Source organism: Crocodylus siamensis, chromosome 3 (assembly GCF_052110815.1).
Source record: "Crocodylus siamensis isolate JL-2025a chromosome 3, ASM5211081v1, whole genome shotgun sequence".
NCBI lineage: Eukaryota > Metazoa > Chordata > Crocodylia > Crocodylidae > Crocodylus > Crocodylus siamensis.
This window is the reverse complement of record NC_143397.1, coordinates 76,464,064-76,486,101: the sequence shown is the minus strand read 5'-3', so window position 1 is coordinate 76,486,101 and position 22,038 is coordinate 76,464,064. Positions and strand designations below refer to the sequence as shown.

The window sequence follows — 22,038 nt, the reverse complement described above, 5'->3', positions numbered from 1 at the left end:
GCAGCCTTGATATTTCTCATCAGTTATGAGAGCAATGGAGACAGAGCTAATGAGACAAGCTACCTATGTTGCTAATAGTAAGCTACAGGTGCTTTGGCAATTGAAATGACAAGCCCATGCTTCTTTATTCCACCACTGGGGGACCTACAGTGAAAAATATAACAGTAAGAAGCATTAAGGACAAGCAACAGTACAGTCACAGTAGTCATAGCCACACTACCGCTAGATTTTTTATTTTAAAAAGGAGGATAAGCCCAGGCTTTGTGGAAGTGCATCCCTGTATTTTTTTTAATTCAAAGATGTCATTGCATTTTCATAAAAAATAAATGGGAAGAGGACAAAAAAAGCACACCTTGGTTGCAAAATGGGAAAACAATCTGAATGCAACAAAAGAAAATTACCAGCACTAGTAGAAGCAGTACAACTCTCAGAGCAACAAGACAGACATAACTGGACAAAACAAAACCCCCACACTTTATACAAAATTAGTCAACATGTCTCAAGTCTTATGATGGGAGTTTAGAGGCTTAACTCTAATCTGCTACTGCACACATTTGGAAGCCAGGCAAAGATGGCTCTGGTATGCGAGTTCCCTTTGCTAAAAAAGAATATGTTTGGCTTAATTACCATGCTGTATTTCAAGGGAAGCACCATTAATTTTTGTGTCTAAAGAAATTAGTATGTGCCACTATAACAGAGCTGGAAGCAGCCAATGCTATAGAGACAAAATAGGCAACTAACAGTGTCTCCAAGAGAGAATCATGTAAAAAAGGAATACCCCAAGTGTTCACATAAGTGACTAATAATAAGTGACTGGCTTCCTTGCATAACAGTGAGATTGCTGGTCAATGTAACATATTTTACAATAAAAAATGCTTTGTATAGGAAAAACAATGCACAGAGTGATGGAACGGGAAGAGTGAAAATCAGGAGAAAGATTATCTCCACCCCTACACACAAATGGCATCTTTTGAAAGGCTAGTAAAAAACACTATTTGCTCCTAACACCAGGAACACAGTAGACAGACATCTTAGTTAATGATTTGTTAGATTATTTAGTTATGTGCTGCTAACTCCATTTCCTATCACTATCAAATTAAACAAGAGACGTACAAAAGCTAAACCTAACAATCAAAAATAGCAGTTTGTAATACATTATGCCACAAATAATCTGCACAAATTCATTCTGGGTAAACTGCATTTCCTTTACCTACCTACCTAAAGTATAATACCTTTAAATCTAATTTAGGACTTACCTATATCGTGATATAGTGGGTATAGGCTGCCAACACTATTGAGCACCTTGTGGAGACATAAAATTGGCGGCTCCAACCAATGTTGTATTCCAGAGCCATCTATTTGTACTTAAAGCTTGCTGTTTGACAAGCTTTTAAGGAGCCATTAAAGATTCCTAAGCAAAAACTCCTAATGTGACTTGTTAGAAGCAAAGTCAGTGGACAAGGCAAGAGAGAAATGGGAGTATGATGCACCCATTATAAGGCTGCAATAAATTGCTTCTACTTCCATTTACGTCTTACACGGTGGGGGATTTCTTCCACAGTAATCCTATCAGTTCCCTCAAGCCTATCAGCAGATTATTTTTAAATATGAGTTTGTACCATTACCCAACATACATAGTCAACAGAAAGGTTAAGGGTCTGGAGATGAGAAGCTTCTCCAGCCTAACACCAATTGCCAAGATGCATCCCCCCTACCATCCGTCGTTACTTTAACACAATCCAGTTTGTGAATGATTTCTTATTCCACAGTTTTGTATACAGTAACTTACTTCCACACCTGTCCCCTCCTCCACCCAATAAGGAAAAGTAAAAGGCTTTCAAAAAAAAACCAAAAACAACTTAGCATGTGGTTATAACTATACTTCATCCTTAAACTGCTCATGTTGTTGAAAGGTTTAAATTACTGTTTCTAAAACCATTCGAGATTGCTTACTTTTCCTCCATTCTACAGTGTTTATAGAAACTATAAATTGCACAGTATGCCAGTTTTGTCTACCATGCTTTATTTACATAATTCATTTATTCTACACTTGTGGGGTAATATAGAAATGCCCTCTGTTCTGGTTCTCATGCTTTCAGCACTGGTCACAGACATGTTGCCGCTTTTAGTCTGTCTCTCTCAAAACATTATTTTAATCTTATGTGGTTTATAATATGCAACACATAATGAGCATTAATTCATTTCTGAGTAAACCACAAGAGAGTGGAGCAGTAACTTTTACTATTTACCATAAGGTATGGGAATGCATTTCCATATCACTGGGCACGTCTACACAAGACACTGACTGTACAGTAGCCTGATACCACTGTGCAGTAGCGTCACTTTGCAAAAACCATGACATGACACTATTGCACAGTAGCATTAGGCTACTACGCAGCAGATCACAAAAAAGGAATTTGCCACTACTTGCAATTATAATTGGTACTTGTACTAATAAAAGTACTAAATAAACGTGCAGTAACACCTCACGTAGGCGTGACTAGCCTGTATCAAAATGAACATTTTTGGCTGCTCCAGTAATTTTACTGTAGCAAGGGACAAGGCACTATAGTTTGTCTGTATCCATACAGTCCTCTGGATTGGTAAATAAACTTGAATTCTGCTTTCACTCACGCAGTTATTTCCACTGATGGAGCTCCATTGGTGGAAAAGGAAACTAACACAGGTTGAGAAAAGTTTCAGCTGTAGATGCTGCTCACAAAGTAAAACTCACAAGGTTGAACCTCCAGAAGCTCTAGGTTAAGAGTCTTCCAAATTCTGCATTATAAAGTTTACCATTAAATAATCCTCAATAAAATTGATGCTACTAATTATACCAGTGTTTCTCTCTCCAGGATTCTTCCAACTGTCTCTTAAAACTTTGGAAAATAAGAAGTCATACTTCTGCCTGATACTTTTTAAAAACAGATTACTACTACAAGTAACAACAAAAATTATTGTTAAGGGAAAAACTGAAATACCTCCCACAAATTGTTCCATTTATTTTGTGCATTTATTGGGTGTAGAGTCACATAGTTTCCTCCTGTTGTTATAGAAATCCATAGAACAACAGGAAAAAGGAAAGAAAAACATTATAAACGGTAAAACTGCTAAGTCAGGCTGGGGGAACTCTTGGGCAACTATTGCACTTGAATCTTGTTTCAACTGCTACTTAAGTGGATGCTGAATTGTCTAAGTCAGGAAGGCTGCTGGCAGATGTGGAAAAAACCTCTCTTTACCAGGAGCTATTAGATAAAAAGCATCAAAAAATTCCCACTAAATCACACCGATCTATACAGACGTTGGGCAAGCTGGGTCCAATTAACACGATGCATCTTCTGGGGATTTGCTGGGCTTGGTGCAGGGGTACACCAAGTCTTAAGTAAAGCACCATTTTCTTTTTTTAACATCTGTAAGCAGCCGAAGTTTGCAGAAGAGAGAGGAAAGTGAACAGAGGTCATCTTTCTATCTCTTCTGAACCTAGCATAAAGGAGGACAGCCACAATTTAAGTTGTACAAGTAGCAGTGGTCCAACTGATTAGGAACTGCTGGGTCAAAGTTGAACCAGAGACCGAATGCTTTATCCTTCCCTTCCATGTACCTCCCCCTCCCTCCAGCCAAATAAATTCCCTAGGTGGAGAACTGTGAAATTGTTCCATCCTCAGCTGCATGTTTACAGCAGGATTAGCTGTTTGAGGACTGAGCCAAGGAACAATGGGCCACATTTTCTGATTTAGAGGTACACGCCATGGCCTCTGAAACTCAATGAATATGGTGCTCCTATTTACATCTTGGAAATATGCATCTCTGTGTCTCCTCCCATGCGCTAAGTACTTACCAAAAAGAACATTTAGCACTCGCCAAAGAGTAAATATTCATGTTCTTTTTATGATGCTTTGATTTGGCAAGTACCTTGCACTTGAAGTAAAATAAAAAATAAAATTTGCTACCAAATCCTTATCTCAATTAAGCCGATTATACTAAATTAGGACCACAAGCCGTTTGCTCTGCTGTTCAAACAGGTACATAGCTAACACAGATACAGAGAAAGTCAGTTGGAATAGAGAAGAAGAAATGAGTTATATTTTAGTGTACCTACTCACCACTTAGAAATTCCCACTTGTTTCTGGAATTAGAAAGCTTTCAGAAACTGTTTCTTCTTCTAGAAAAAAAAATACAATTTATTGAGTTTGACGCATTACTGAAATGGAAATGAACAACAATTCTCCCACCAAATCTGGCTCTTAGTTCCAGAATCCTAGGTGGAAGATTATTTCTGACCAAAAAACCCCACAAAGCAAAAACAAAAACTTAGGACTGATATATGGTATTTGTAGCAGATGAGCCAAAATATTAGTATATTATTTACAATGAGGGGAGAGGGGAATGTAATTAAATCCTCCTGGTACAAAAATGTACATATTTCTGTTGCTTTAAGCTTCTTCCTTATTCTCATTTCCCCTCACTCATCTTGATTGTCTTCCCCAAGATCTATTTACAATCACTTCTGAAAATTATTGATTTATTACTGGTGGCAAGAAGAGCCAAATGAGAAATTAGGGGCCCTTTAAATTTGACACTGTGCACACAATGAAGAGAGAAAGTCTGTCACCCAGAAAATTTACAATTATCATCACTGCTAATCTAGAGGCTAGAATTAAGAATTATTCTAGCCATTATCCAAACAAATTAAAACCAAAAGACACTTCTTTGAGACTTGTACTCAATCTATGACAGCAGGGGTCAACTTTTTTGGCAGCTGTGCCACAAGGTAATCCCTGTGTTGTCCTTAGTGAAAGTCCAATCCCCTTCCTCTACCCCAGGGGTGAGCAAAATGCGACCTGGGGGTCGGATGTGACCTGCCAGCCCATTCTATCCAACCCGTAGGGCCCCTAAAAAATTTAGAAAATTAATATTTATCTGCTTTGGGCTGCCTGTCATGCAGCCCTCAATGGCTTGCCAAAACTCACTAAGCAGCCCTCTGCCCAAAATAACGGTCCACCCTTGCTCTACCCCATCTGCTGCTCTGCTTTCTGCTCCCTGCCCCCTGCATGATTTGATATGTGCCCCACACAGAGACATCTTAACTGCCACAGGCTGGGCATCCCTGATCTATTGCATGATTTTATAGATAGATTAAACTAACTAATTATCTTTGCAACAGCAAAGATCACTTCAAAATAACAGGTTCAGTAAGTAGGAGATTCAACTTGCCTCCCCCTCCCTGCAAACCAAACAACTTGCACAAGTTCAAACAGTGACTCACAGCCAACAGCAGGAATAGAATTCAGAAATTCTCATGTCCAGCCTTATGCTCTTAACCACTTGACTATGCTCCTTACACAGCCCAATTTGTACATGAAAAAAATAAACCCCGAACAACCCTTTCAGAGGATTTAGTCATGGTCAGTAACCTTTACGATGACAGTCACATCACACTTCCTCTTAAAGGAATGAGCAGGAATGAACTGGAAGCAAGCTACGAATCAAAGTAATGCCAATGAAAAATAATTTTAAAATCCTGCTAGTGACTGTAATTATATAGAAAGTCTGAGCAAGCTTTTAGCAAAAATGCTGATAAAGACAATATGACACAAATATTACAAAATTAGTTTTTGTTCAGTACAATACCTCACCAAGACAATGAGGCGGCACTAAATAATCCATGACAGACCAAGATGCCTTGCATATAGCAATGAAGCTTCAGGTTTCCTTTCCCAACATCATTTTGAATTATGCAAACTGTTAATAGATTTATTTCCCTAACTCTAATACTGAATGAACAAATAATTAATATTCACCCAGGCTTGTTAAAGTGGCATTTCCAAATCCTGTTATTACTGTTCTTACTTTTCTGTTACTGAAGTCAACAATGAGAGGGGGAAAAAAAAACAATTAAATTAATCAAATTTAATGCAAGCAAAGTTAGGCCACAGTACCTCTGGAAAACCCTTTTAAACATTACAGAGCTTTCTGAATGTTCATGAATAGTAGCTGACATCCAGCTCCTGATTCAGCCATGCAGGAAGAACGGGGTATGGCCTGGACCCACCCCAATCTCCTGGGTAGAAAGGATGTGGCCCAGTAAAGAATTTGGCAGCAGGGGAGGCTGATAGTATTAATAGCCACTGCTCCCCCACCATCAAATTTCCTGACCTATGGAGAGGCCTGTGATCCAGATGCTACAGCTCCACAGGCCACATAGGTAACCCCCACTTAGCACTCTTAGTTAGTTCCTGAAAAACCGTGCGTTAAGTGAAACCAAAAGTATTTGATGACCCAAGATAGCAACAGCAAGCATTATAATGAAACTCACTGAGTGCTAAGTGAATTCCGGTATCAATTTCAAATGAGCGCTATAGCAAAACAGTGCTAAGTGAAACAGTGTTAATCATGGGTTGCCTGTATTTGATCCATGTGCTGGAGATAGAGCACCCCTGAGTTAAGACAAAGGAGACTCCAACCAACACTACTCAGAACCAAAGGGCTGATGGAAAACCCAGTCCAATACCCAGATGCTGGAAGAGTGCAGGAAGTACAGAAATTCTTTCTGTAGGCTACCCTCAGGACCTTCCTTTGAAATGTCCATTTTATAAATCACTTAGTAAGTTAGCAGGCATCTGATAACACTTCTACTTACCTTTCCTTCCCCCAAACCTAAAACTTCCTGACTACTGGAAAGAAGGATTCTACTACTTCATTGTTGGGTCCTCATTCCTGATTGAAATTGCTATTGGTTGTTATTGCTGTTGTTCATATGATGATGATTTTCCCAGGCACTGGCAGGGTACAGTTTTTAAAAATATATTCCTAGGGTTCTAAACATCAGCAGTGGAAGTGACGGTCTTTGTTTTCATTTTGTTCAGGAATGAGAAGAACAAGGACAGAGGCAACAGTGGATGTATCATTCCCTGCAAATGGGGGGAGAGGAGTCAAATACAAGTGCATCAACTCATGCTTGGTAACCTCTTCACAATCATAAGTGACTCAAAACTTAAATTCTGTTAAGTGAAACCCATCCTGATGATTTGGGTCCACTCCTACTTGCCTACTTGATGCTTAGAGAGCTAGACGTTTCAAGGCCCCAGATTTTCCCGGGTTCAGTGCTTTGAAAATAAAGCATTCATTGATTCATTCAGTTATGCTAGAGGTGCATTCAAGAAAAGAAAAACGCATTGCCTATACATGACAATATATTTTTCTGTTTGTTTTTTGAAGTACTTTTTATTTAAATGAAGCACCTAGGCCTAGATAACTAGTTACATAATGAGTCCCGAACAGCTCTGAGGAATCTTTGCAGCCACAGAATCAAATCATAGAGTTAAGTAGTTCTTTAAATTGCCTATCATGGAATTTTCCATCGTCCAACTCAGTTGGCAAAGCAACTGCAAGTGCAAATGCGTGGGAACATTCCAACACAAAGAAACAAAGCTGTGACAGAAGGATCAGATGAGAATTTTATTAAGTCAAAATTAAGCCAGCTGATGGCAAGACAAATTATAATACTCTACAAGGACCACAACGGGAAGTAAACACAAATATTAGATGTAAAGGTCATGAAAAAAGCAGTGAAAAATCTGACATGCTTTTCCAAATTAAGAATACCTTTGCCCTGCTCCATTGTTCTGAGCAGTTCAGCACACACTATCTTTTATCAAGGTCTCTGACCAATAGCTGTTCTTATCAAATATATATAGTGGAAAAAGTACACGTAACTCCGAGTTATTGCACACAGAAGCATGCCTTTAAAACAAATTCCTTGATTCTGAACATCTAGGGCAGTGATTCTCAATCAAGGTGCCACAATACTCTTTTAAAAGTGTTGTGGGGTGTCACACAATATTAGCACCCTTAGGTGTAGAAACACCTACATGATTTGCATGCTGAACCCAGAGATTACAAAGAGAAATCTAGGGTCCAAAACACTCTTATCTTCTGTGGTCTTTCTGAGTTTTCTGCAACAGAAAACTGCTGTTATTTTTTCATGGTCAAGAAACAAGTAGAAGTTAATAACTGACATTTTCCCAGGAGTGCCTTGAGACTAAAAAGGTTGATAATCACTGATTCGAGGCTGCACTCACTAAAGTCAACGGAACAACAATTACTCACTCGACTATGCTTTAGGGTTACGTATTCCAAACTGAACCGCTAGACTTTCTGTGAAGGCATTCCTGCTTAATTGTGATCACAGTACTTGGATAATTTAACATTCAACCTGAGATTTCTGGGTCAAATCTGCAGAGGGTCTGGGCACTGAAAGAAATGTGAATTTTCAGTGCTCAGCCAGAAACAAATCTACCTTCCACTAAAGTCCAAGGTAAAAATTCACATGGACATCATGAGGAGCTGCATCAGATACCACAAACTTAACCCCCTCTATGGATTTTGTCTCTCTTATGCAATATCACTACTGATGGGAAGTAAAACCCCAAGTGAATAATCATTTAAGCATGCTTTGTGCATAAGTCTATAAATGTAGAACACTTTCTGGGATGCAGCTGAGAAGACGCGAGGATTAATTCTGTAGGAGCATAGCTGGAGCTCTCATTTAATCCCATCTCTATTGGCTGTCTGCCTGTACAGGCAACATTTGTAGTCATACTGTACAAATAAATTGCTATTCACAGCTTGCCAATAGCTGTGACAATTATACACATTAGTGCATTGGAACCTGAATATCAAAATTACATTCAAATTAATGTGACAGATTTCAATACACCCTTCAGATACTACTACTTGCCCTAACTCCTTTAAAACACCCTTAAAACTATGAATTGTAAGAATTCCCAAGAGAAGGTTATGTATTTTCCACTTGTCCGAATACATACATAGTTATTTTCTTCCACAAAGGATAAGATTTCAAATCTCATGCTGAGAAACTGTTTCTTTTGGTCATAATTACTTTAGCATGGTGCAGTTCACTTACCAGAAATGTTACAGTATGCACAATAATTCTTTGCAAGTTTTCAATAAAGTAATAGCTAATTATTTTGACTACTGTGGCATCACAGTTTTTTTAAAAATCCACTGACTTGTTGAATGAAAGGCTAAAATAGGTTATAAAGTACAACACTGTATTCCATCTTCAAAGGAAACTCAGCAATTCTTTATGTAAATTAAAATATTCCGTTAGCATTATAAAAAGGAAACTTTCCACACTCCTATTCTAAAATAATCAGGCTATATGGCATGCTAACCTATTAAAAGGTACTTCTGCGGTTCTGGGATATTTGCCAGAAAAACAACTACTGCTACTTCACAGCCTTTACCAATACAGCTACACACACACACACACACACACACACACACAGAGGTTTCCCTCGATTTGTGCAGTAGATGCGTTCCCGGGGAACAGCGCATAACTTGAATTTCTATAAAGCGAACCCAGTTTACAATGAAACAGATAGGAATGCATTCCCACAGTGGTGAGGGAGGGAAGGAGCAAGGAGAGGGGCGTGGCACAGCCCAGTAGTTACAAGCAGGCAGAAGCTGATGTTCCTGGGGCTGCAGGAGGGGTGGCACCGGGCTCTTTGTGGTGCTCAAGGGGAGCAGCAGCCCCACGCACCCCACTGCTCCGCTTCTCCCTACTCACTGCAGCCCCTGCAGCAGCGTCCATGGGAGCGGCGAAAACCAGCTGCCTACAGCCACTGGGCTGTACCTTGCCCTGAATCCCCCAGCATGGTGCACCCCAGCAGCAGCAAGCAGGCAGCATCCGCCGCTCTCAGGGCTGCAGCAGGGGTGGGAAGCAGCCTGCAATGGGATGAGAGCAGGCTGGGGCCAGCAGCTGCTGCAGGCTGGGGCCAGAGGCAGCACCAGGTCTTCCCAGCACCTGGCATTGGTGCTGGGAGGGCAGGTTGCAGGGGGCTATGGCAAATTTTCAGGTGGCAGCAGCCCCCCTCCCATCACCGCAGTCTACCCTGAGCACCGGGAAGAGCCTGGTGCCGCTGCCGGTCCCAGCCTGCAGCAGCTGCTGTCCCCAGCCTGTTCTCATCCCGCTGCAGGTGGCTGTCCGCCCCTGCTGCAGCCCTAGAAGCAGCAGACTCCGCCTGCTTGCAGCGCTGGGCTACGTCGCACCAGGAGGTTCGGGGCACTGTGCTCTGGGGGAAGCGGAGCCCCAGTGAGTTCAGAGCACGGCATAGTCCAATAGCTGAAAGCCACTGGCATTAGCCACTCCCAGAGCACCTACAGCTGCAGCAGGGGCTGCAGTGAGTGGGCCCCCGGCCCCATGGCCAACTTGCCACAGTGGAAGCCCATCTGTGTCCACAGCTAAGTGTTGGGACTCTTGGTGAATTACAGCTTTGGCTGGGTTCTCGGGAGGTGGCGGGATGGAGAGGACCTCAACAGGTCACCAGAACTTTAACAATTTCTTTGCCTCTGTCTTCCTAAGTAGGGACCCGAACAGCCACCTCCCTGCTGGGCCTCCTCAGGCCCCAGGGAAGGCACACCTGGGCCAAAAGTTAGCATGGAACTAGTTAGGGGACTTCTGGAGGGGCTGGACGTGTTTAAGTCAGCCGGCCCGGATGATCTCCACCCTAGAGTCCTTAAGGAATTGGCGGAGGTCATTGCAGGACCTCTGGCACAGCTCTATGAGCACTCATGGTGCTCTGGTGTGGTCCCAGAGGACTGGAAGAGGGCCAACATGGTTCCAATCTTCAAAAAGGGGAGGAAGGAGGACCCAGGAAACTATAGGCCAGTCAGTCTTACCTCGATTCTAGGCAAGCTGTTTGAGAAAATTATGAGTCTTCCCTCCCCTTCCAATCAAAATGGGGGGGAGCCTCTTATCTTACATTTGCATACAAGGAAACCTCATCAAATATACCATCTATCATTCAGTTCCTACCAAAAGCAGCATGTGCTCAGTAATGGAAACTATGAAACTGATTAAATGCAGCCAACACTGAGCACTGGGCTAGTGTAGTCCATCTAAACAAAATATATGAAATCCATCTCACCACCAACTCTTTTTAAAGTCATGGTGAGCCACTACGTGGATTATATTTTTACTTCCTCTTCACTCCCAAAGATGAGCTGCACCTTTCTTTCCCATTTCCAGTCATTCCTGTTTCTTCACCAGCCTTAAATGTCTAGCAAACATCACCAAATTGGGCCCCAAAAATTCACCCAAAATCTCTCTGCTGGCCCCTCTCTCAACCTGTCTCATATAATTAGTGTGGCCCTGCCCTCCAAGAGGTGAAGCTAAACCAGGCTTACCCGTGCCTTATCTGCATATACAGTTCTGGAAGATCCCAGGATGCATGACAAGAACACCTTGTTCTAGCCATGAATGGGGGCTAATTAGCACACTGATCCTTTGTGGAGATGGTATCTGGAGTACACACACATATTGAGCTGTGGTGAGCTGCAGGGTCACCATGGCTTAAAATGCTGTTCACTCTGGTGGGGCTCAGCCCAATGAGCTATATAGTAAAACATGAGCCTTTTAGCTTTGGACTAATATTTGTGCTATTTATATATAGGTGCCAAATTGTTGCTTAGAAAGTGTATTTATGGAGTACCTGTGCTGCAACTGGCAGCAGTTTAAAAAAAAGGCCACATCAACTCTGGATGAACTAAATTTATGGGTACTACATACAAACGTCATCTTTAACTTCAAGGTCAAGTTTTTTCAAATTTGCTCCTCGCCTCCATGTGCTCAGGGACAGCAGGGTCTGACAGTAAGGAGTCGGGGAAGGGGCTGCAGGGGGAAGAAGCTAGGCAGGAGAGGCAAAAGGCCAAGGGTCTACCTGACCTTCCAGATCTACTTTCCTTGCTGTAGCAGTGCGGAGACAGGGCTGACAAATTCAAGGCAGACCTCCAATAATTACATTCTATACCTAGAATTTGTAACAAATTACGTTTTCTATATATAAAAACTATTATTGGGGATTGTGTTATAATCAGGGTCATCTTGCATTCAAGTATATATGATACTTGCTGAAAAAGCAATAGTAAAGAAAGATATCCTCTGAGTCCTGGAAGTTTAGCATCAGTACATCATCATCATCCTACTTGAAATAATTTCCTGCCTTGTGGTTTGCTCATGATATATATGAATTTGCTACTTGTGTGAATCTGACATTAGGAAAAAATCAACCACACCAAGTCTATGTATTCTAATTTTATCAGCGAGTTTGTTTTAAAATACACATACGAAAACCAGAAGTCAGCATCAAGCAGCCGATTAGCTACAAACTACCAAAACTGTAAATGCTCTCCATGGATTCTTTTTAGCACCCGTTCTCAGAAATAGCATGCACAGTTCAAAAATCTTAACACAGAACAATTCAGTGCAGAAAGAAGTAGGTTAGAGCTTCAGAACCATTTTAAAACATTTTTTTAAATCAACATTGTCTTAGTAATTTGAGTATTTGACATGTTAAATGCTATTTTAGTTCTAGTTCAATTACCATGGCTCTTTTGCTGCACTCTTCAGCTCAAAAGCACTGCTCATTTGGTGTACCCCTGGAGTGACCAGAGGCAGAAAGAAAAAAACAAAATAGTAAAAGGTATATAAAGAGGCTGTCACCTGTAATGATCAATGCAAAAGTCTGTCCTTTCACTCTTCTTGCAACTGTTATCTTCATGGCTTTAGCTAGAATTACATCAGGTGGCTAACAAAACTTTAGCTCATACAACTAAACTAATACCCTAGCCTGCAAAAACAAAAAAGGCAGAATTTCAGTAAACCATTTCAATTCTGCAAACATGAAACTGTTTTGAAAGGAGCTGGCTGCATTACTCGTGACTTCAGGCTTGTGCAACATCAACTTTCTGTGGACAGGCTTTAGCTTGCAGAAATCTTGCCCTCCAGGTTTTCCTCTTACACTGGTGTAATAACAAGAGTTGAAGGCTCTTACAAAGTACTTACTTTTTCAAAAAATTAAGTCTCCATATTCTTACTTGTGAGACAAAAGCCTGCTCTAGACACTGGATAAAATGAGGCATCATACAATTATTGTTCCATACATCAGAAGAATATATACATAAAGTTCCCACAACTAGTTAGGAGCAATTCAGGCAATTTTTCCCCCAAAGAATATTTCAGTTACTTATTCTAGTTTATTATCATTCATCAGGATTGCAATAGGATTACGATACTGAGTATTAACTTAATATTATAATAATTTAAAACAATTTGAGTTAACATAAACTAGAAATTCTAAATTCAAATTCCAGTGAATAACAAGGACTCCAAGATAAAAAATGATAGAAAGGTCAATAAAACAAAGCTACAGGGGAAAAAAAGACTACTACTGTACAATACAAACAACAAATCCAGCTCTTCGGGCTCCAGACTCCACTTTTTAAATGAAACTCACTTTCCAGATCTCAAAGATTCCTTCTAGAAAATCTTTCATGAAATAAGGCAGTGGGGGCCAACTGTTTTGGCAGGCATGCCACAAGGTAAGACTTAGACCCTCCCTGCATGCCACACTGATACCCTTCCCCTGCCTGATATGTTGCTCTGCTTTCTGCTCCTTGCCCTATGCTCCCAACTAATTAGGTGCTCTGTTTCCTGCTCAGCCACTGTGTTTTCTGCTCCCTCTCTGGTCTGCTATGACACGCACCTACTGCAGGTTGGCCACCTCTAAAATAGGGCAAGCATGCATTAGGAAGACGGATTCTCTTCCAGAAGCAATGTCAAAATACATTCCTGTAGTAAATAGGAAGAGGACCACAACATTTCTGCTATTCCTCCACACATACCTACTACCTAATAACTCAATACCAAGAGAAGGACTGGCTGTTCCCATATATAGGCCATATCCTATTATAACAGGAAGGTACCCCAGACAGTTATTTCATCCTCTCCCCCCACCAAAGGAAAGGGGCTCCAATACAAATGTCACCACCAAAGCTTAGGCAAAAGTAGTTGAAACAGCAGAACTTCCAATTCTTATAAAAAATATCCAAGCTCAGAAATGTAACACGCTCCTAACTTTTTTGGCTAATGTTTTTGAGGATAGTGGGGGGTAACACAATTTGAAGAAAACCAGGGGAAGGAGAGGCAATAGGCCAGGGTCAAGCTCACATTTTGGGTGTTTCCTGCATAATGTTATTAACTACTCAGTATGGAAAAAATTCAAGTTAAACTGTACGTATAAGAAAAGAAAATATTTGCCCCTACAACTGTAGTTTGTTTCCCTACTGACCAAGAGGAACTACCTGTGGCCCAACAAAGGTAAGGGACCACACCACTGGAATTCAGACTATCTTGTCCCTTTCAGCACCTCTTTAATAATGTGGAAGTCAGTAATGCTTCCCTTAGTAGTAGCATGAGATCATCAGATGCTCTCTCAGGTTTTGCAGGGAGAAGTGTCGAGCAGTGAATAGAAGCATGGTAAAATTACTTGTATTTTAAGCAGCATTATATGCTATACTTTAAAAGTGATGCGACTCTGTTACATTATCTGCTTTCCCCTCCCAACTTTAGTTCTAGAAAGATTGGTTGCAGTCAACGTACAGCTTCAGAAAATGGTGGAAGTTGTATCAGAACAAGTGCAAATAAAACACTTTTAGTCCTTTCCAAATATGTTTTATACCTTTTCTATACTTCTCCAAATTCACTGAGATTTGAACACAATTGTCCATGTGTAATTTCACTATTGTCAACATAACTGGCTGACAGCAGCCATCTGAAAACTAAGATTTCAAACTCTCAACAGCATTCAGCACCAGTGCTCCAGCTCTAACAGTTCTAAATATCATCAGATTGAAACTGAAAAGCCTATGCATTTCTTTTTCCTGAAGCAAAAAGGAAGGCAACACAACAAAGAAATAATTCCATGCAATTTTAAGTCTGATTTCTTCTCAATGACTTTTGAGGAATGACATAAAAGGAACTAACCATCAATGGATAATTGATAGCTTCCAGGTTTAAACTTGTGTATGGTATTATGGCAATGGTTCATAAAGTACTACATCATATCACTGGACCCTCACAGCAGATGGATGCAAATGCCCTTTCCAATGCTGATTAGGATGTTTTCATCACCTAAGAATCCTAAGCTTGTTTTCCTAAAGAAAAATGGCAAGGACAATCTTCATTGCATTAAAAAAAACAAAAAACAATAACACATGCCATAATAATGAGAATAATGAAGAGCGGAAAAATCCACTTCGAATAGATTATCTGACCTCTCCAGAAAAAAAAGCTAAAAGAAGCCTATTTGAATAGGGACAATAAGAAGGCAAATGCAAATGAATAGACTCTGATGAGTTCTATCCCACTCACTCTCACCAAGAAAGAGATCCTTAAATTACTGGTGAACACATCTACAACAGACATCTTAAAATCTCACTGAAGACTGAACTTTAAAAAGAACCCTTAGTAATTACAGGATATACAAGTGGGAACAGGGGAGAAGGCAGAAATGTATTTCAATTCATAAAGTAAAATGGGTGTCTCTCTCTCGGTAGGAGCACAACTTGCAAGTTAGAAATAAAAAGTGTTAGCGCCTCCAAAGAACTGTCTTATTTGCAAGACACTGACAGGATCCTTAAATTTGGGAGGGCATCAACTATCAAATCAAAAGTTCAAATCAAAATTCTCTGCTGGATTAAATTAGCAGTGCTCCATTGACTTCAAGGGAGCTGCGCCAATTTACACAAGCAAAGTATTTATGGAAGGTCCTTCAAAGAGAGACGTAATATAGCACTTACTTATTTTAGCTATATTTATGTAAATCTTGTCCTCAGTTCAAAGGAAAAAAAAAACTACTTGGTGTTTTACTTTTAAAACAATCTTACTGGAAACCACAGACCGAATTGAATCTATTTTTAACAATAAAGAGCTGGCATCACAAAAGGTAACAACTTTCCATTATGTAGCCACTATGACTTCTGTCAAATACAAAAGCCATAAAATGATCCCAAGGAAAGCACTATATGCTGAAAAGTGGCAGTGAAGCATGATCTGGGGTTTCTTTATTACTCCTTCAAATTGAAGATCCAGATTAGTAACAAAAGTTGGTTTGAGATGAAGTCACAGTTCTTTGCATTTGGAACTTTAGAAAATCTTGGAATTAAAAGCATGAAAGTGTGTGTGCGTGCATGTGTGTGTCACTTTTTCAACTATCACTCTAACAAATGAGTATATATTTAGGATATTGGATTAGTTAGGTTGAAACGTCATTATGCAACTCTCCTCGAACATACTGCAAGTGCACACATATGAACACCTGGGTAGAATATGTAAGGAGGGAGAAGGTTCTGAAACGCACCTGACTGGAAAAATGTAAAAAACTATCAGTATAAAACGGGAAATGTTCATAGGCCTCAGTAAACCTTGATGAAGTGCTTTTTATAGCTTTTGTTGCTTTGGATACAAGGGGTATATATTTTTATAGAAATTAGATAAATTCTATCTACAGCTTCTAATAACATATGATTAAATCACTGCACAAGCCAAGTTTGTACTGACGCAACTGTACATGCCATCAGCATGCCTTCCATCGAATCCCTTCTTGAACACCTTTCATTTGTTTTCATAAAGATTGTGGACCTATCTGAAGTCTTGTGCTTGATAAGTAAAATTGCCCTTGTGAGCTCGTTTACAGAGAACGCTTTGTTATTGCAGCTACGTAAAAGAGAGAGACAATTTTCTTCGGAGCTTTACATCATCAGGAAGCAAGGGCATAAATTTAGTTTCTCTAGTCAATGAACACACACCATGCCAATTTACACAAGCAGGGTATTACACTTGCTCAAGAAAGTTCCACAGTGAGCTTTAGCATTATGGTGGGCGCTGCTTCTCCAAGTGAAAATTATGATACATAACCACACATCAGAAAACAGACTTGCAGCTGCTTTACGTTAGTTAGTGGACCTTTGGAAATTCTCACCAGCTGAGGATCTCTCACTAGAGTCTTAGGGAGACTGCACCTGACAAGTCTCTAAATTCTCTTCCAGATTGCCAAAGACTTCAGAATACAGAGAAAAGTATGGCTAGGAGATCTGTGCCATTTTTTCAGAATTTGAAAGCAATGTGATGCTGCACTATTCCTTGGATGCTGAAGATGAGCAGAACCAGCTTTGAAATCAGCTAGAGTTGCAAATTGTGTCAGAGGGGCCTGCAGAGGTGGCAAAAGCATAAATATTAATTCTATAAATGGTGCCACAGGCACCCCATTATTGCAATTTATCAGCTTCAGCCAATTCTAAATGAATTGTTTGAGCCTGGGAATTTTATAAGATATAGAAAGCAATGATACTTGACAGCAATTACAAAGTAGAATTTATTTATACAAATAGGAATGTGTTAAACTCACACAAGTCAGCATAGGAATTGTTTGGGAGCAAACTAAATGAAATAAACAAAATCCCAGACAGCAAGTTCTGAGATGTACACATGAATAACTTATAAATACGGTGTTTTATGACATGTACTTATGCATCCATCTCATGAATGGTTTCATCTACCACTACAATTTTGGAAGAACTATTTGTACAAGGCTTTGCAGTAGTATTCACAATGTGGTGAAGGTCACTTTGACCTTTATACTAATAACTGGGTATCAGCTTGTACTGTATTACTTCTCCCTGTTCAAAAATACAGGTGCAGATCTTTCAATATAAGCACATCAAATTTCATATCAAATTCTGTGTGAACATGTCAGCAATGGAATTAATCAAAGCCTTGCCCACAGAATTCTCTCATGGGCATTATTTTTAGTCCTGCCAAAACTAAAATGGGCTTTTTACTTACGCCAAATGCAATACAACACAGAGTCATTACTGTGGTTGATGATTAACTTTTTCGAATCTGGCTTGTGCAGTGATTTAATCACATTATGAAAGAGGGGAGCAGAAATCAAAGTTGTATATATTGGAGAGATTCTGTTTCAGCAAAGTCTCAGGGCAATGCTGACCATTTTTTTTTATACATTTCTAGTTCATACAAGCCAAGCACAGCAAGAAAAAGCTTTTTAACATTTCAAAAGATGCCAGAAGAACTATAGAGGTACATGACAACCTTAATTGAAGGCACAGGTGTGTTTATATGCTTTTTCAGAGATATTATATCAAAGAGTAGGCTACAAAATGTTTTCTAAAGCTAGAGATTACATCAGAACCTTCAAGTGGCCACATCTTATCTCAAACTGGAAACTGCAATTGCGGTGTCAGAATAGTAATGACGAGCTATGTAATCAAGGCACATGCAAGAATAAATCATGGTCTCTAAAACAGACTTGTCACAGAATTTAACATCCTTTAACAATTAAAAGCTGAAGTCCCATCTTCAAAATTATGTACTTAAAATATATATTTTGATGTCAAACAAAAAGACTCCATATGGAAACATGTTGTTTTAATATACAAGATATTCCAGATTATTACAATTTAAACTTTTATAAAACTTACATTAAATGATGCTGCTAATAAACAAAATTAGATATTTTCTGCCAGAATAATCTTAACCATCCATCTTTGTTGTCTATCGGAAGACTCTATACAGTCTCAGTGATCATCTCATTTTTGATTCCCCACAAGGATTACAAGGTCTGTGATTGTAGCTTCCCTGTTTTTGCCATAGCAGGGACTGTGGACTTTCCTCACTCAATTTATTCCCTTCTGGACTGGGCACAAAAGAGTTCAGTCCTGCTTACACCCAAAGTTCAGCAGCTCAAATACACACCATCCTGATGCTTCTTATTACAAAGGTATAATAAGGGGCTTCTACAGTTTCCACCAAAAAGCCACATACTACCCAGAGTCTGCTTGAAACACACATTCTTAAATTGGAACAACAAGACAATAGTAATTAAACCTCATAACAACCCTAGGAAGTAGGCAACTAGAGCTCTGCTTCTACATTTTGGAAAATTAAGGAATAGTGAGTTAGACCAACTTTTTCAAAATGGCATCTACTAAAAATTTACTCAGCTTGAAGGTGGTCATTGGAGCCTTGCCTATATTGAAATGGAAGTCAGTGGCTTTGATAGGCTTAGAAGCCAAATGCCAGCTTTCCTCCGTGTTTCCTTTGGAGAGTTCTGGATTTGGATGCTATTTAAAAAAAAAGCATTTAAAAAGGAAAGATATCTTGTGGACAGCAAGGTCAGGGCAGGACAAAATGCACAGCAGCGTAACTAGAACAAAACAAGGGAAAGAAGCCTTCAGGGGAAAAAAAGACAAAAAAAACAATATAAAGTGAAAAGCTTTATTCAAAAAATTTTTCCTCTATGAACTTCCCTCAGTACTGCATGAAAAACAATCCACAAACCCCAAGTCATTAGCAAGGCTACCAATAGGACATACATATGAACATTTGTCCCTTCACATTTACTCAAATCAGTTTAAATTTTTTGCCTTACAGGCTTCTTTGGGAATAGTCATTTTACCACAGCTAAATTTCATACTGCTGTACAGTTTGTTTTCCGAAATGCTTTTTACAAGTTGTATTTAAGGTTCTCAAATATAATCAGCTATTCAAACAGAATGACAAACAAGAAACTCATTAGCAAGATTACATGTTAGTTTCCATTTGAACCACAATTGTTTTCCCCTTCCCCCTCCACAACTGCCAATGTATTTCCTCAAGTCACTAGAACTATTCAACCTAATCGTAGCTAAAGTATATAATGTCAAATCAAAATAGTGCGCACACCAACTTGGAAAGGCAATCTCTTCTCACATTCAACTTCCTTTTGGTATGACATTGATCATTCTTCTAGATGAACGACTGTGCTCCAACACAACAAAGACCAGCCAAATCCAAGCTTTGACTTACTGATGACCATCATATATTACAAGTAATTATAAAATATTTTTATATAAACTTTAAGATTCTTGTTCCTGAAGAATGAAAACATCTATTACAATTAGACAGAGATTTACTACCTTTGATGACAGTTTTGCCTTTCAGTCAGAAAAAATATTATATCTTACTTCAAACAATCCCAACAAGGACTGTGCATTCAAAGCACCCACTACAGGGAGCAATCTATTCTTAAACAAACCAAATCCTAGAAGGAATTGAGCACCCTCTCCCATGGTCAAACCCAATAGCAAATAATAGTATGCATCTGCTCTACAGGAAAACTGAATGTCCTTTTACCTATCATTCTCAGTAGTCAGGGCAGTGAGCAAGATCATTAACCCCCAGCTGGTCTTGGTTCCCTCCACAGGCATAGTTAGCTGGTTATAAATTGCAGTGTTTATCAGTGCCTAATAATTTACACAGAGAGGCTTCTGGCATCAACTCTGGCTGGCTCCTGCTCCTAGCCCTTGTCTGAATCCTTCCTTTGGGTTTCCGCCCTCTGACTCCACTCCCGACTCACCTGCTCCTGACCCTTTGGCTCCTATCTGACCTGAACTGAACTGAGTTTCAGACTCATGGATTTGTCTGCTTCTGATCCCCCCCTTGCCTTGATACTTTGTTAGAACCCGTTTCCTGATCTTGCCTGCTCCCAGTTCCCTGAATTTAGGGTCAAACCCCAAGGTGATCTCCCACATCCTTATTGTCCTTAGACAATATTTTTTCCCCACATGAGTATTCTGTCATCCCACCTTCTGAATAAATAATCTTAAACTTCAAAATGGATCATCAATTTTTCATATGACTTCCTTAAAACCATAGGTTTTGTCCAACACAAAAAATATCTCAAGGACAGCCGTCTCTCAAATTCTGATCATAAATGCAATCCAATTAATAATCTAGACAGGAGTGATTTACATGGAGGTCAACATACCATCATTTCTACAAAAATCTACACACCAGAGGTTGAACAGTAAGTACAAATGGCTTTTTACTGCTCTGTGTTCTCCATTAATGTGTGTTACACAGATTAATGGAGAAGAAAATAATACTACACCCGCTGACAAGTCAAAACTCCACCATCCACATTGCAGTCACTGTATTAAGTGCCTTACCAGTGATTCTCAATTTCTTAGGCTCAGGCCAACCCTCATTATATTCAGGGCAACCATCAGAAAATACCAGCAGATAGTTTTTGCTTGTTTTTTGACTACAAAAAAAAAATACAGTAATTCTTCTGTTGCAAAAAATTCAAGCCACAACGTTCTGAATGATTTTAACGTTACAGATCCTGATTTGAAATCTCTGGGTTTCTTTTGTGAATCATATTTGCACAGCTAAGTTTCCCCAACACCCCGGTTGAGAATCACTGCCCTAAACAATATTTCATCCTAGCTTTGTTTGCTAAATGCCTGTCCCAATAGGTCTTATACTGCTTCTGAAAGATATTCAGGCACAGGCTCTGGCAGGCCTCGAGGGGAAAGGTATTCCAGAACTGAGGAGGCAATTGCTGAAAATGACACCCCACACCCCCTCAATATTTTCACCAAGCAAATCTGACATACTGATGGTACTTGTTGAAGGTTGCTCTTGGATGACCTTAGAAATCATGATGGGGCACAAGGGAGAAGGCAGTCCCTTAGATAAGTAGGGCCCAGTTTGTTCAGGGAAAAGAGAGTAAGATGTTATACTTAGAAATATGAACAAGACTAGATCTTTCGAAACTGCTTGCTTGCAATTTTGAAAATAAAAAATTTGCAAACCCCCCATATGGCCCAGTAATTCCTCATATTTAATGCAAGTTGAATGCTCTACTTCAATGGCCTAGGAATGAGCAAGAAGAAGTTTTAAAGACCTGTTCACTCTGTAATTGAGGGGTGACAATTTTACAGTTCTGTTCATAAATAATAACCCAATTTGAGTAATTCCAGAATTTAAGTTCTTTCTGAAAATGCTTTGAAATTGTTAAGGTTGCCTTAACTGGTTCACTTAAAAGTTTGTAATCTGGTTATTTGGCCCCATTGGTAATGTACGTGACAGGAATTGGAAGATGCTGAGATTTTTATTTCCTAAACCTTCTTTTGCAGAAAGAAGAGCTTATTCTTGTTCACGGAATTCATGCATTTGTTCTGCATGTGCATGCACATTTGTGGGTAGACACGTGTTGGTCATCTAAATGGTCAAGTGATCCAGCAGTGTTATTTTTTAAGTTGTTGCTTTGCCTGATGGTGACAGTATGAAGGCTAGAATAAGTTACAGCTAACCAGTCTGCAGCTGAAACA

General features: G+C 39.6%; 1 protein-coding gene across 12 annotated transcripts in view; it reads right to left on the bottom strand.

The window, feature by feature from the left end:
- SEMA4D (semaphorin 4D) overlaps positions 1-22,038 on the bottom strand; it is a 159,319-nt gene that overhangs the window by 63,309 nt on the left and 73,972 nt on the right. For 7 of the 12 annotated variants that reach the window (XM_090038542.1, XM_090038550.1, XM_090038549.1 and 4 more), the window contains one exon: positions 4,104-4,162. The exons of 3 other annotated variants lie outside the window; for them this stretch is intronic. The gene's annotated coding sequence lies outside the window, so the exon portion shown is untranslated. Of the gene's footprint in view, positions 1-4,103; positions 4,163-6,640; positions 6,661-12,526; positions 12,669-22,038 lie in introns of those variants that run through there. 2 more of the 12 variants (XM_090038545.1, XM_090038544.1) reach the window with 2 other exon arrangements.